The 14,368-nt window shown below is 43.5% G+C and overlaps 1 long non-coding RNA gene across 2 annotated transcripts; it reads left to right on the forward strand.

The window, feature by feature from the left end:
• Window positions 1-358: 358 nt before the first annotated feature.
• LOC132597237 (uncharacterized) lies at window positions 359-13,899 on the forward strand. 2 transcript variants are annotated; one of them, XR_011377407.1, is made up of 6 exons: window positions 359-801; window positions 1,818-2,047; window positions 2,151-2,266; window positions 10,263-10,379; window positions 11,728-11,759; window positions 13,766-13,899. It is a non-coding gene; the product is annotated as an uncharacterized lncRNA (long non-coding RNA). The 2 variants fall into 2 exon arrangements; XR_011377406.1 differs by having other exon boundaries at window positions 1,818-2,266.
• Window positions 13,900-14,368: the final 469 nt, after the last annotated feature.

A 14,368-nucleotide genomic window follows, 5' to 3' on the forward strand; every position in this document is an offset into this window, starting at 1 on the left:
TGGCCATGCGCAGAGCAACAAAAAATTTGAGTTGCCTGATGCACGTGTTTCCAGCTGAGGTTGAACCAAGTGATGCTCTGCCTCCTTGCCTCGGCATCATACAGAGATGACCAGAGGATGGAGCCGGGAGCAGACAGTGCAGTGCAGAGTAAGAAGCTCTGGCTCTGGGGCCAGCTGGATGGGGTTGAATCCCAACTCTGGAACCCATTAGTGGGATGGCCTCAGGCAACTCACTCAACACTTCTGAGCCTCCTTTGTTTTCTCTTTTGTAAAATAAAGAAAATAGGATCTGCCTGGATGAGTTGTTTTTAAGATTACAGATTGTGATCTGTGTGAGATTGGTATATACACACCATCAATGGGTTTACATCTCCCCTAGGGCAATGGCTCAGCACTCACTGATCCAGTGTTTATGGCAAGTTTACTACTAACATGAATAATGAGAACGGACTCCACTGGGTTTAGAGGTCTCCAGCCCAAGAGGCTCCTGTTAGGTGGACGGCTGGCAGGGTGACAGTCCTGTGCCCTGAGGACTGGGGCTGTGTGGGACAGGAGGAACTGTGTTGAGTGTCTTAGCTCAGGCTGCACGACAGATGACCACAGACTGACTGATTTAAAAATCAGAAATGTACCTAAAGTTCTGGAGGCTGGGAAATCCGAGATCAAGATGCTAGTTGGCTTGGTTAATGATGAGACTCTTTTTCTGGCTTGCAGACAGCTGTCTTCTCCTTGGATATTCATATGACAGAGAGAGCGGGAGAGAGAGAGAGAGGGAGGAAGCAAGCTCTCGTGTATCTTCTTGTAAGTGCACTAATCCTATCACGAGGGTTCCACTCTCATGACCTAATGACCTCTTTTTTAAACAATAAATTTATTTATTTATTTATTTTTGGCTGCATTGGGTCTTTGTTGCTGCGCGCAAGCTTGCTGTAGTTGCAGCGAGCGGGGGCTACTCTTCGTTGTGGTGTGCGGGCTTCTCATTGCAGTGGCTTCCCTTGTTGCGGAGCGCGGGCTCTAGGCGCATGGGCTTCAGTAGTTGTGGCACGTGGGCTCAGTAGTTGCGGCTCTCAGGCTCTAGAGCGCAGGCTCAGTAGTTATGGCACATGGGCTTAGTTGCTCCATGGCATGTGGGGTCTTCCTGGACCAGGGCTGAAACCCGTGTCCCCTGCATTGGCAGGAAGACTCCTAACAACTTCACCACCAGGGAAGTCCCCTAATTACCTCTTAAAGGCCCCATTTTCAGACACCATCTCACTGGGGACTAGGGCTTCAATATGTGAATTTGGGGGAGGGGGACACAAAAATTAGCCCATAGCAATGAGGGAGAACAATTGCCCTGCAGGGCAGGCCTGCAAAAGGAGTTATAGATAGTCAGGGAAGGATAATTCTGTACTCAGCCCTTGGGGAGGAATGGAAAGAAAGTGCAGAGAGGGAGACTGGGGGCTGCTGAGGGTACACATTTCCACGGTGTGGAGAGCAGTCCTCGGGCTGCCACTCCAGTGACGCATTGCAAGTGAGTAAATCCAATTATATTTATAACTTCTTACGTGGGTTAAAAAATGAGTTACTTTTTAAGATAAGGTTTTGTTTTTCATTTTCATTTACCATTTCTCCCCCTGACTTACGGATGGTTTGGAGCTTGAACGTACAGTTCTTGGGATACGGCCACTGCATTTGCGTCACAGCCGGCAACTACTATCTTAATCCCTTCATTACCAAAGAAAGATTTATTTTCCCAAGTCTTCAGTCTTAACTGAGTGGAATATTTACTAGAATCGCTGGGTTTTGTGACTCTCCCTTCCTCCTTTCCCTACCAGGCTGGCCTGGGAGTCCACTGCAAAGCCTCTGGGCTAGAGTGTGGTCTCATTGCTGATCTTCTGCAGCTGTGTTGGCCAGGATGGAGGAGAGCAGTGGTGGTCCAAAGCCTTGCTTCTTGTCTGATGTTAGAGTGAACTGTGTCCCCCCCACTCACCCCCTAATTCATACATTGAAGCCCTAACCCCCAATGTGACTGTATCTGAAGACTGGGCTTCTAAGGATAGTTAAGGTAAGTGAGGTCATAAGGGTGGGCTCTAATCCACAAAGACTGGGGTCCTCTTAAGAAGAGGAAGAGACACCAGAGCTCTCTCCTTCTCTATGCACGTGCACAGAGAAAGGCCGTGTAAGGACACAGAGAGAAGGTGGCCGTCTACAAGCCAAGGAGAGAGGCTTCACCAGAAACTCACCCTGCTGATGCCTTGGTCTTGGACTTCCAGCTTCCAGAAGTGTGAGAAAATTTTTTTTTTTATTGTTTAAGCCCCCAGTCTGTGGTATTTTGTTATGGCTGCCCAAGCTGACTAATACCTCTGGTAATGAAGAATGGAATCAGGGCTTCTCCACTCTGGTACCCTGGAGCTTCCTCAGCCTCCATTTAGCCCTCCACCCTTACTAATGGGATCCAGAAATTCCCAGCTATGTGGGAACTGGGTGGGATTGATTCTGATCAATCAAAGCCATCTGCACGTTGAATTCTTTGGTTATGGCGATTAGTCTAAGACTGAGCATATTGACCCAACCAGAGAGAAGCCCAGGGTTCTTGCTCAATGGTTGAAGAAAGAGAAGATCCCTCTGCTTGGAAATAAATGACGATACGTGAGCCTGTAGGCTCCTGACACACACCTCACTACCATGAGGGCTTGAGACAGACCCAGAGGCATCCCAGAGAAACAACTGCTTCTGAAGACATCATGAATATTTGGCCCCAGCTGCACTGTCGTACCTCTGGACTTTTTAGTTATGTGACAACAAATCGCTTTCATTGTTTTAGCTAAATGCGTTGTGTTTCTTGTGACCTGTCCCTGGAACTCATCCTGACTGGAACTCTCTCCCACCAATTGATTTTCCACACAGCAGTCAGAGTGCGCACTTAAGAATACAAAGCTGACTCATGTCACTTTGTAGATTGAGTCCTTTCAGTAATTTCCTGTTCCATTTAAGATAAAATCTAGGGGCTATTTCTGGTAATCGTGGTGAAAGAAAATCAAGTGACTTCCCTCTGCAGAAAATAAGTACAAAACTGACAAAATTATTAAAGACAATCATTTCAGGTCACTGGAAAGTGACAAAAGATAGGCAACAACTTGAGAAGAATTTACCCATGAAAATTGTTACAACATTGGGTAAGAGTGGTGAGTCTGTGGCCTTCTAGTCTGGAGGCATTTCCATCTCACCCAACTTGGGTGAGGAAAACTTACAACTTTACCAGCTGGACTTGACAGATTTGATTCAGGGAGTTGACAGAGCAGCTAGAAATTTAAGGGTGAGATTTTGGAAGTGAGAGAGCCAAGGAAGAGCACAGACGGAAGTCTCTCCACACATTGCTGGTTGACTGCTAGACAGTGCAGGCACATGGGAACCACAGGAGGTCTAGCAAAAATCGAAAGCCTGGGAGATGTGTGACTTTACTGCACTTTTGAGAACATGCCTCAGTCCACACATAGCTTAGGCAGCGGAGAGCGGAAGACTTACTGGCTTGAAGTGTCTGAGCATAATCTCTGCCTAAATCATTGTGTGACTATAAAACCATGCAGGTGAAGGGGAAACCCCTAAGAATCAGACCCCACCCCCTTAAAAAAAATGAGCAGAGATTTCAGTGGCTGTCCATTGAAAGTGAGATAGATTTTCAGGTTGAATCCAGGCAAGTTACTTGTCTGCTAAAGATAAGAGCCCTCAGAAGAGCAAAACAGAATCCAGAATTGCTGCAACATATTGCCTACAATGTCTGGTTTTAAATAAAGAATTATTAGACAGGCAAAGAAAACGGAAAGTATTTTCCATACCCAGGGAGGGAAGGAAGGAGGGAAATCATTCAATAGAAACTGACTCTGAGTCAGCTCAGACTTACACCTAGCAGACGAAGTCTTCAAAGCAGTAAACTAGATAGATAGCTAGTGGGAAGCAGCCACATAGCACAGGGAGATCAGCTCGGTGCTTTCTGACCACCTAGGGGGTGGGATAGGGAGGGTGGGAGGAAGACACAAGAAGGAGGAGATATGGGGATATATGTATATGTATAGCTGATTCACTTTGTTATACAGCAGAAACTAACATACCATTGTAAAGCAATTATACTCCAATAAAGATGTTAAAAAATATATATATTCAAAATATTCGAGGAAACTATGCCAACAACAAATAAACAAAGAATCTCAACAGAGAAATGGAAAAAAGAAGCAAATGGAAATTCTAGACCTTAAAACTGTACTAACTGAAATGAAAAATTCATGGCATGAGTTTATTTGGGATGTGAGAAGAAAGAATTGCTGAATTTCATAGAATGATAGAAATAATTTAATCCAAAGAACAAAAAGAAAACACCTCATGATCAAACTGCCAAAAGCTAGAAGTAAAGAAATCATTTTTTTTCTATTTTTTGGCCATGCCCTGTGGCATGTGGGATCTTAGTTCCCCGACCAGGAATCAAAACCCTGCAGTGGAAGCATGGTGTCTTAACCACTGGACTTCCAGGGAAGTCCCAAGAAATCATTTTTAAGAGAGCAAAAAAAAATGTTACATTCTACACAGGGAACAACAATATAATTTACTGCTGACTTTTCATAGAAATAACAGAAGCCAAAGGACATTGAAAGCCTAAAATACTTTGTGAATTTGCTGCATTTTCTGTGAAAGAACAGTGGCTTCCTATTCTTTTTTAGTGATTGCCTCTTCTGTTTAGTGACATGATAAAAGAAAATAAAAAGCTATAACCAACAAAACCGTCTCTCAAAACTGAAGACAAAACATAAAACCATTTCTAGGTTAAAAAAAGAGAGAGAAAATAAAACTGAGAGAATTTGTTGCTGGCAAACCTGTGCTAAAAGAACTGCTAAAGAGAGGTGACATCGGATGGTAACTTGTATAGTAACTTAGATTCAAGAAGGACTAAAGAATACCCCAAATGGAAATAATACATTTTTTTCTTCTATTACTTTTTTAAAAAAGACATATGACTATTGGAAGCAAAAATTATAATACTACATTGTTGGGCTTTAACATATAAAGATTATATATATGACCACAATAGCACAAAAAATAGCACAAAAGGGAATGGAGTTATATAAACGCAAAGTTCCTACATTTTATTTGAAGTTAGTCAGTATTAACTTGAAATAGATGGTGATAAATAAAAGATGTATATTGTAATACTTAGGTAAAGCACTAAAATTAATGCAAAGAAATATAGCTAAGAAGTCAATACAGGGACTTCTCTGGTGGTGCAGTCGTTGGGAATCCGCCTGCCAATGCAGGGAACATGGGTTCGATCCCTGGTCTGGGAAGATCCCACATGCCGTGGAGCAGCTAAGTCCTTGCACCACAACTACTTAGCCTGCGCTCTAGAGCCCGGGAGCCACAACTACTGAGCCCATACGCCTAGATCCTATGCTCCACAACAAGAGAAGCCAGCACAATGAGAAACCTGTGCACTGCAATGAAGAGTAGCCCCCGCTTGTTGCAACTAGAGAAAGCCTGCACAACAATGAAGATGCAATGCAGCTAAAACAAAATAAAATTTTTTAAAAAATTTGAAAATTAATACAAGAATTAAAATGAAATACAAAAACATATTTGTTTAATATAAAAATGCAGGAGTAACAGGGATTAAAAAGAGAGAAAGATGAGACAAATAAGAAAAAAATAGCTAAAGACAGACTTATAACCATGGGAATGAACTAAAAATTCCAATCAAAAGACAGAAACTGTCAGACTGGAAAAAAGAGAGAGCTGTTGCCTATAAGAGATCACTTTAAGTTCAAAGACATAAAGAGGTTAAAGTAAATGGATGAATAATATATAGGAGGCAAATACATAAACAATAATCAGAAGGGAGATGAATGATTTTTTATTAATGTCAGACAAAATAGACTTTAAAAAAATGAATATTACTAGAGACAGAGTATTTTATAATGATAAAAGTGTCAATACAAGAGAAAGAAATGAAATATTATTGATTTATTTGTACCTAAAATAGAGCTCCAAAATTCATAAAGTAAAAACTGACAGAATTGAAAGACAAAATAGAAATACCAATAATTATAGCTGAAGATATCAATACTGTTCTCTCAGTAAGTGATAGAACAAGTAGAACAGTAAGAACAGAAAACTTGAACAGCACTATCAAACAAATTGAGCAAACTGACATCTATAGAACACTTCACCCAACAACAGCAGAATACCTTTTGTTTTCAAATGTACATGGAATGTTTACAAAATAAACTCTATGCTGGATGAGAAAACATTTTAAATGTCTGTACATTGAAAAAGATTACTATCATATATAGCATGCTCTTTGATGACAATGGAAATAACTTTAGGAATCTACAACAGACAAAATTTGAGAAAGCCTAATATATGGGGAAACTAAACACACTTCTAACTAACTTATGAGTCAAAGAAGAGATCACAAGGAAAATTAGAAAATGCATCAAACAATGAAACAGAGAACACAACATATTCAAATTTGTGGGATGTAGCCAAAGCAGTGGTTATATGGAAAATTTATAGCTTTAAAAGCTTATGTTATAAAAGAAGACAGTTCTAAAATCAGTGAACTATGCTTCCAACTTAGGAAGCTAAAAATGAAGAGAAAATTAAATACTGAGTAAGTAGAAGGAAGGCAATAATAAAGATCAGTAGGGAAATCAATAAAATACAACATGGAAAAACAATAGAAAAAAACAAAAAAACCAAATGCGGTTTCTTTGAAAAGATCAATAAAATTGACAAACCTTTATCTGGATTGAGAGTAGACACAAATTACCAATTAGGAATGAAAGAGGGAACATCACTACAGATCATAAAAACATTAACTGGGTAACAAGAAAATATTACAAACAACCTGCTCTGAAATTTAAAACACATTAATGAAAGAAATTAAAGAAGACCTAAATAAAATGGAGGGATATACCATGTTCATGGTCTGAAAGATCCTGGGTACTCTTTTGCCATCTTACCTGGGGGCCTTGACAGAAGACATGTTCATTTCAGTTTTTTCTTTTTTAATTAATTAATTAATTTTTGGCTGTGTTGGGTCTTCGTTTCTGTGCGAGCGCTTTCTCTAGTTGTGGCAAATGGGGGCCACTCTTCATCACGGTGCGCAGGCCTCTCACTGTGGCAGCCTCTCTTGTTGCAGAGCACAGGCTCCAGACCCGCAGGCTCAGTAGTTGTGGCTCACGGGCCTAGTTGCTCTGCGGCATGTGGGATCTTCCTGGACCAGGGCTCAAACCCGTGTCCCCTGCATTGGCAGGCGGACTCTCAACCACTGCGCCACCAGGGAAGCCCTCATTTCTTGCTCATGTTAGTCCTGTGTGGGTTGGGGGAGGGGAGGGAAGACTCTGCTTCACCTGGTGACTCAGGGACCAGCTTCTTCCGTCTTGTATCTCCTCCTTCCTCTAGACCTTCAGAGTCCTTTCCTTTCAGCTGGAAGCTGAATGAAGAGCAAACGTGGAGGACTGTACAGGGATTTTTCTATGACTGCATTAGATTTTGCTCTACAAATCACCCTGAACTTAGTACTGCTGTTACCACTGCAGGCGGTGATTCTGAACAGCGCTGTGGTTCCCGCCACACCCCGCAGTGGGGATGTGGGGATGGTATTTCAGCTTTAGGTGCCCCCAGGGCTTGGGAAGCCCCACTCTGATTGCTTGTCATCCTCTCCAACCAGCAAAATGAACATATACCTCTTCCCCAAATGGCAAAACCACTGGGAGTGATTCTCCCTTTTCTCTTGGTTGGGGGAATTCCCTCTGGGCTGCAGTTCTGAGGGAGCCCAGTGGGCACCGTTGGGCTCCACCCTGTGGTGTCCGTTCAGCACGTGGTTCTGGCACCTCGGAGACCCTCTCTCCGTGCGCCCCCTCAGTGCTCCCCTGATCCTTGCAGGAACATTCGAGGTCTTTCTCTGGTGTGTCTGGAAGTTCCCTTCCTTCAGCTTCTAGTGAAGGGTACTAAAATGCATGCATTTCCTAGTGAAACTTAACCAAAGCCAAGCACTGCTGGGGGCCAGTTTTTTTTCTTTAGACTTTAAGCAACAAAGAAGCGGGATGGTTTCCAAGACCTCAGCCCAGGGCAATTTGGTATGTGTGCCTTTTCTGTGACATCCTCCCTCCAGCCCTTTCTGTGCAGGCAGCCTCTGGCCTCCACAGTGGGAGACGTGGTTCACCATCTCCCTCCGGGCACAGGGATGATGGAGGAAATTGACCTCAGGGACCAGGCTGATCACCACAGCTCTGTTCATCTGTTACCGCCAAGAGGTGAAGTTCAGAAGTCAGCCTGACCTCGTCTACCCCTAGGTCCACGGCAAACTGATTCCCTCTTCGCCTCCCATACTACCTCAAATAACATCTATCTAAAACTCTGCTGTAGGCTGAAACTCTGGGCCCCCTACACCCCGCCAAATTCATGTGTACCTACAAATGGAACTCTAGTTGGAGACACGGGTCTGTAAAGAGATGAGGAAGTTAAAATGAGATCCTGTGGATGGGCCCTAATCCAACTTGGCTGGTGTCCTTACGAGAAGAGGAGATTAGGACACAGACACGTGCAGAGGAAAGATCACGCGAGGACACAGGGAGAAGACAGCCATCTACAGGCCGAGGAGAAACCAACCCTGCTGACATCTTGACCTTGGGCTTCCAGTCTGCAGAACTGTGAGAAGACAAACGCCTGTCCTTTAAGCCCCCCCAGCCTGAGGCATTGTGTTATGGCAGCTGGAAGAGCCTGAGAGCCCTCCCTACCCAGTCGTTCTCTATCACACCACCCCTCTTTATTTTTCACGATGACTCCAATCACTGCCTGGAATTTGTTACTTGTTTGTTGCCCCCTGGCCCTCCTGAGGGTTCATGAAGGTAGAGACCCTGTCTGCGCTGCCCGCCTCCAGACCCCACGACCCAGGACAGCGCCAGCACGTGCTCAGCTCACAGAGTTGCCAGATGATAGACCACTCGCTCACAGTGGAGGCTTCGCTGTGCGGCTGGCAACCAGTTTATTTTAAAGCAAACGAAATCTTGTAATTACTCTGGTTGCGGAGAAGTACATCCTGGCCCAGGCCAGTCCTGGAAGGCCCTGCAGGTCCTGGGGTTGAGAAAGGAAGCAGGACAAACGCACTCTCCCCAGCTTTTAATGGCGAGCGGGGTTCGAGCTCTCAGAACCCCAGCTCCCGCCTGCTTAGCAGCCTTGGCCACCAGCTGAAGAGCAGACGGAGGATGCTGGGACATCCAAGCGCTAAGCGTGTGAGGTTCCAAGTGCCTGTGTGTGCCTGTGTGTGTGTGTGTGTGTTGGACACGTGGGGTATGAAACAATGCAGATAGAAACAGAAATGTTTTAGATGTAATTACCCAACGAATCAAGATTGGGCTCTGCTAGGGTTTGGCTTTTTGTCCAGTCAGGATGGCTTGCTTTATGAAAGTGTAAAAATAAATATTTATCCGAAGTCTGTATTCCCAGCCACGGAATCCAGCATTTCGTGCAGACGTCACCCTGGATGAGCTGCTTAATTAACGCGGGGCTACCCTTGCCTGGAATTCGTCTGACCCTTCCAGCTACCACGTGGGGCTAGCGGAGCTCGTGAAGATTCAGCGGTCCCGAACAGAAGCTACTGGTCACATGTAGCTCTTTCCAGTGACATGAAGGAAAGGAGAAGTTCTGTTCCTCAGTTGCTCTGGTCACATTGCCCATGTTCAGTGGCCTCATGGGGTTACTGCGTGGTGGAAATATAGAACATTTCCGGGATCACAGAAAGTTCTATTACCTTTAGGGTAGAGAGCAGCCAGGCTGGCAGGGATCGCTCTGGGGACGTAGAATGGGTTTGGAGGGCAGTGGTCTTCAGTCTGGAGAGATCCCCAAAGGGGTGTTGGGACCCTCAGGAAAGCTGGTTGGTTGTCTGTCTGCTGGCCCTTTGTCATCAGCCAATAGCAGAGAGACCTGCTTTAGCTGAGTCTACTATGAGCCCAGCTCCTGGTATTCCAGATGTATTTAACGCTTGTAACAATTCTCTAAGGTAAGTGTTTCCTCATTTTTATGATTGAGAAAACTGCAGATCAGAAAAGTAACTTGTCCATCACCAACTAGCAAGTGACACAGTCAGGATGTAAACTTGGGTTTAGTTAGTCCTGCGCAAAGGCTTTTTCTGTGGGATCTTTCTGCTTTCTTGGAAACCTGGGCTCTGGTAGAACACAGGGGAGGAAGAGACAGATTGCACTCACTCTCTGGGCTCCCCTTCCCTCCATCAGGGTATCCCAAAGACCCCTGGTCTCCCTCCTAGCTGGTTGGAACCAGCCGGCTCTGAAGCGTGCCTGTTGCTTTCCCGAGGGTCCTTGTGATGTCTGAGCATCTCCCTGCATCTACAGGCAGGTACCTAGAGACAGCCACCTATAGCACAATTGATAATGGTGTTGATTAAGCATATTGGTATTGCAGTTCCTATAGAGGGAGGACCATGCCTGCTGGGGCACCTGCAGCGCTGCTCACGGATGGTGGGGCTCGGTAGAGGGGGCTCACCCATGAGGCCCTGATGTCCTCAAGGGGGAAAGAGGACTTGCAAGGAGAGCTCAGGTCCTGGATTTTCTGACCTCACTTTTCTGCTCATGAAACGAGAAGAGAACCAAGGCATGTGGCCCTCCAATCCACAAATTATGTACCTTTCAATCGCCTTATAAATTCAGTGGGTTAGAATGTTTTCTGCATGTATATCTCTTTAAAAAGATTTTTATATAAATAGGGGCTTAAAATCTAACTTTAGAAGCCTATTTTTCACTTTTAGTGCTTTTTTGGGGGGGGGCGGTTTATGCCCTTAATTATCATATGCAGTTGGCACACAAATGCAGTCTTAATTAGGCAAAGCCGAATAAGCGGTAATACAAGGCATTTCAAGGACACCTGGGGGAGATTCTAGGATCCCAAACCTTAGACACAGAACAGATGCTGTCTTTTCACGAAGTGCAAGTCTGACTTGTGAAAGTCCTCTTTTAGCCACACTGGGGAGGGAACGAGACTTGAGGCCGGAGTGGCCAGAGCAGCACCCCCTTCCCCTGTACAGAAAGTGCACAGATCATAAACCTACGGCCACAAGTGGACACATTCTTGTGAACACCCAGGTCAAATACAGGGACGTTGCCCCAAAATGGCATTCCACTAGCAATCTTATCTGTCTCTAAAAATGCCTTTGACTAAAATTATATTTCATCTGATACATATTTTTTAACTTTCACCTACTACCTTTATTTATTTATTTATTTAAATTTTGGCTGCATTGGGTCTTCATTGCTTCCCGCGGGCTTTCTCTAGTTGTGGCGAGTGGGGGCTACTCTTCATTGTGGTGCACGGGCTTCTCATTGTGGTGGCTTCTCTTTTTGTGGGGCATGGGCTCTAGGCGCACGGGCTTCAGTAGTTGTGGCATGCAGGCTCAGTAGTTGTGGCACGTGGGCTCAGTAGTTGTGGCACGCGGGCTCAGTAGTTGTGGCACACGGGCTCAGTAGTTGTGGCACACGGACTCAGTAGTTGTGGCTTGTGGGCTCTAGAGCGCAGACTCAGTAGTTGTTGCGCATGGGCTTAGTTGCTCTGCGGCATGTGGAATCTTCCCAGACCAGGGCTCGAACCCGTGTCCCCTGCACTGGCAGGCACATTCTTAACCACTGCGCCACCAGGGAAGTGCCTCACCCACTACTTTTATTTATTTATATTTTTATTTTCCTCCAGCTGTACCGAGATACCGTTGACATACAACACATGTAAGTTCAAGGTGTACAATGTGATGATTTCTGCATGTATATATTGCAAATAATTACCACAAAAATGGTTAGTCAACCCATCTATCCCCTCACTTGTTACACTTTTAGTGTGTGTGTGTGTGTGTGTGTGTAGTGAGACTATTTACAATCTGCTCTCTTAACAACTTTCAAGTATATCATGCAGTATTGTTCATTAGAGTCCCCGTGTGTAAATTTGATCCCAGAATGTATGCATCTTAAAGCTGGGAGTTTGTACTCTTTGACCAACATTTCCTATTTCTCCCAACCTCAGCCCCTGGTGATCACAGTTTTACTCACTATTTCTCTGAGTTTGGCTTTTTTGATACCACATAAAAGTGAGAACATTCAGCATTTGTCTTTTTCTTTCTGACTTATTTCGCTTAGCATAATGCCCTCAAGGTCCATTCATACTTTGGCAAAAGGCAAAATTCCCTTCTATTTCAAGGCTGAATTATATTATTTCATCTGATATTAATTAGTGGCATTCACTCTCTTTTGGTTAGTATTTGCTTAGTGTTTGTATATAAATATATATTTTCGCTGCATCTCTTTTAAATTGGATTAAAAAAAATGGACGGCCTTTTAAGTGAGACATTTACTGCATTTACCCTTAATGTAATTGTTATATTTGGATTATTTCTGCCATCTTATTTTGTGCTGTCTGTGTTCTCTCTCTCTCTTTTTTTTTTTTTGTTGCATTTTTTGGCATCTAATGAGTTCTTCTTATATTGTTCCGTTTTTTCCCCATTCACTGGTTTGTAAATTATACTGTCTGTTTTTATTCTTTTAGTGGTTACTTTAGAAATTACAACGTAAAAAATTAAGTTATTGTTTAAAATGTATGAAGACCTTTACTCTTCTCCTAGATAATACACAGATCTTAGGAAACATTCAGCCTATTCATGCTCCTGACTTATGTGACTATCAAATGGGGTTTTAGGTCTACCTGTACAAATTTTAAAAACCCAGTGGTTATTATTACTACCAATTTATATAACTGATGGTCACTGAAATCTCCCCACTCACTTAACACTTTCTTTGTCCTCCGTTCCTGTTGCATTCTTTAGACCTCTTATCTGAAATCACACGCCTTCTACGTGAACTATATTCCTATAAATTCCCTTTCACGAGGATTTACCGGGAGGGAAAACCATTCGTCTGCTTCATTTCTACCACGAGAGGTCTCAACTTAATGCTTTTATGGGCTTATTGCTTTTAAATATCCTTTGCTTTCATTTGAATGGGTTCTTGGAAGGAGGAAAATAACTGTATCTTGTTTTACACAGAACTTTCTGTATGTATTTCCCCATCAATAGTTTGAATGTTATTGTCATAAAGATATTTACAAAGAATAAAGGACACATCACTTCACTTGGCACACAGATGCCATTCAATAAAATCTTGTTGAATGAAGAAATTAATGAAGCGAACTATCCTGGACAACCTTCTGGAAACTCATTGCCATTGAACAATTTCCCCCAAAGACCTTCTAAACTGTAAGGGAAAAGTGATTCTTAAGGGAATATGCAGTATATAATTTCCTACTATTTTTAGTTAAAATGTATGCAACAGCTATGTTTCATGTGCTGTGTGTTTATTTTAACTTAGTTGCCTCTGTGTAGTCAGAAAACACTTTATTGATGCTCTCTCAATTATGAAGTGTTTCCATAGATGTTTTCCACGTGCTTTCTGCATCAGCCTAGGGAGCTAGGCGACAGTTCTTAACACTATTTTATGAGTAATTAAATAGAAGTTTGGGGAGACCAAGGGACTTGGTCTACATTGCCCAAGAGCTCACAGAGCCAGGCCCTCTGATTTCTAGCTCAAAGCCTTTCCACACTGTTCTGTCCTCAGCCCAGTAGCCTTATGCCCACCCATCAGCCCTGCAGACGAATTGTGCTACTTTAAGTGATGTTGGACAGTTACTCTTCCTGCACCTCTTCTTCTGTGACGTAGGGTTGGTCATATCTATTTCTTTGTTGCAGGGTTCTCAGTCAGGAGGACAAAGCTTGCCCAGCATTCTATGGTTCCAGAAAGGAGGCTGCATTGATCTAGGTGATGATCCAGGGACACACCAGTAAAACCTTCTGCCTGTCCTTCACCTGCCACCTTAAAAAGGTGAGGACCGCGGCATGCAGTGCATGAAACATAGCAGTTCACACACATTGTAACTGAGAATAGTGGGAAATTATGGTGAGCATTGCACACGGCCCTTTATTGCTAACACTATGTTTTGTCCCGTGTTATCGCTCAAAGAGGTACATATAGGTTCCTGGAGGGCCCTTACCAAAGCCATCGAAATATTTTCATCAAAAAATCATGGAGCATAGTGAAACTTGGTGATAAAGGATTTCTAATTTCTCCCTTTTATCCCTTAGGACAGTGGTTCCCCATGGCAGCCCTATTCACAGTAGCCAAGACATGGAAGCAACCTAAATGTCCATTGACAGATGAATGGATAGAGTAGATGTGGTACAGATACACAATGGAATACTTCTCAGCCATAAAAAAGAACGAAATAATGCCATTGACAGCAACATGGATGGACCTAGAGATTATCATACTAAGGGAAGTAAGTCAGAAAGAGA

Source organism: Globicephala melas, chromosome 4, assembly GCF_963455315.2.
Source record: "Globicephala melas chromosome 4, mGloMel1.2, whole genome shotgun sequence".
Classification (NCBI taxonomy): Eukaryota; Metazoa; Chordata; class Mammalia; order Artiodactyla; family Delphinidae; genus Globicephala; species Globicephala melas.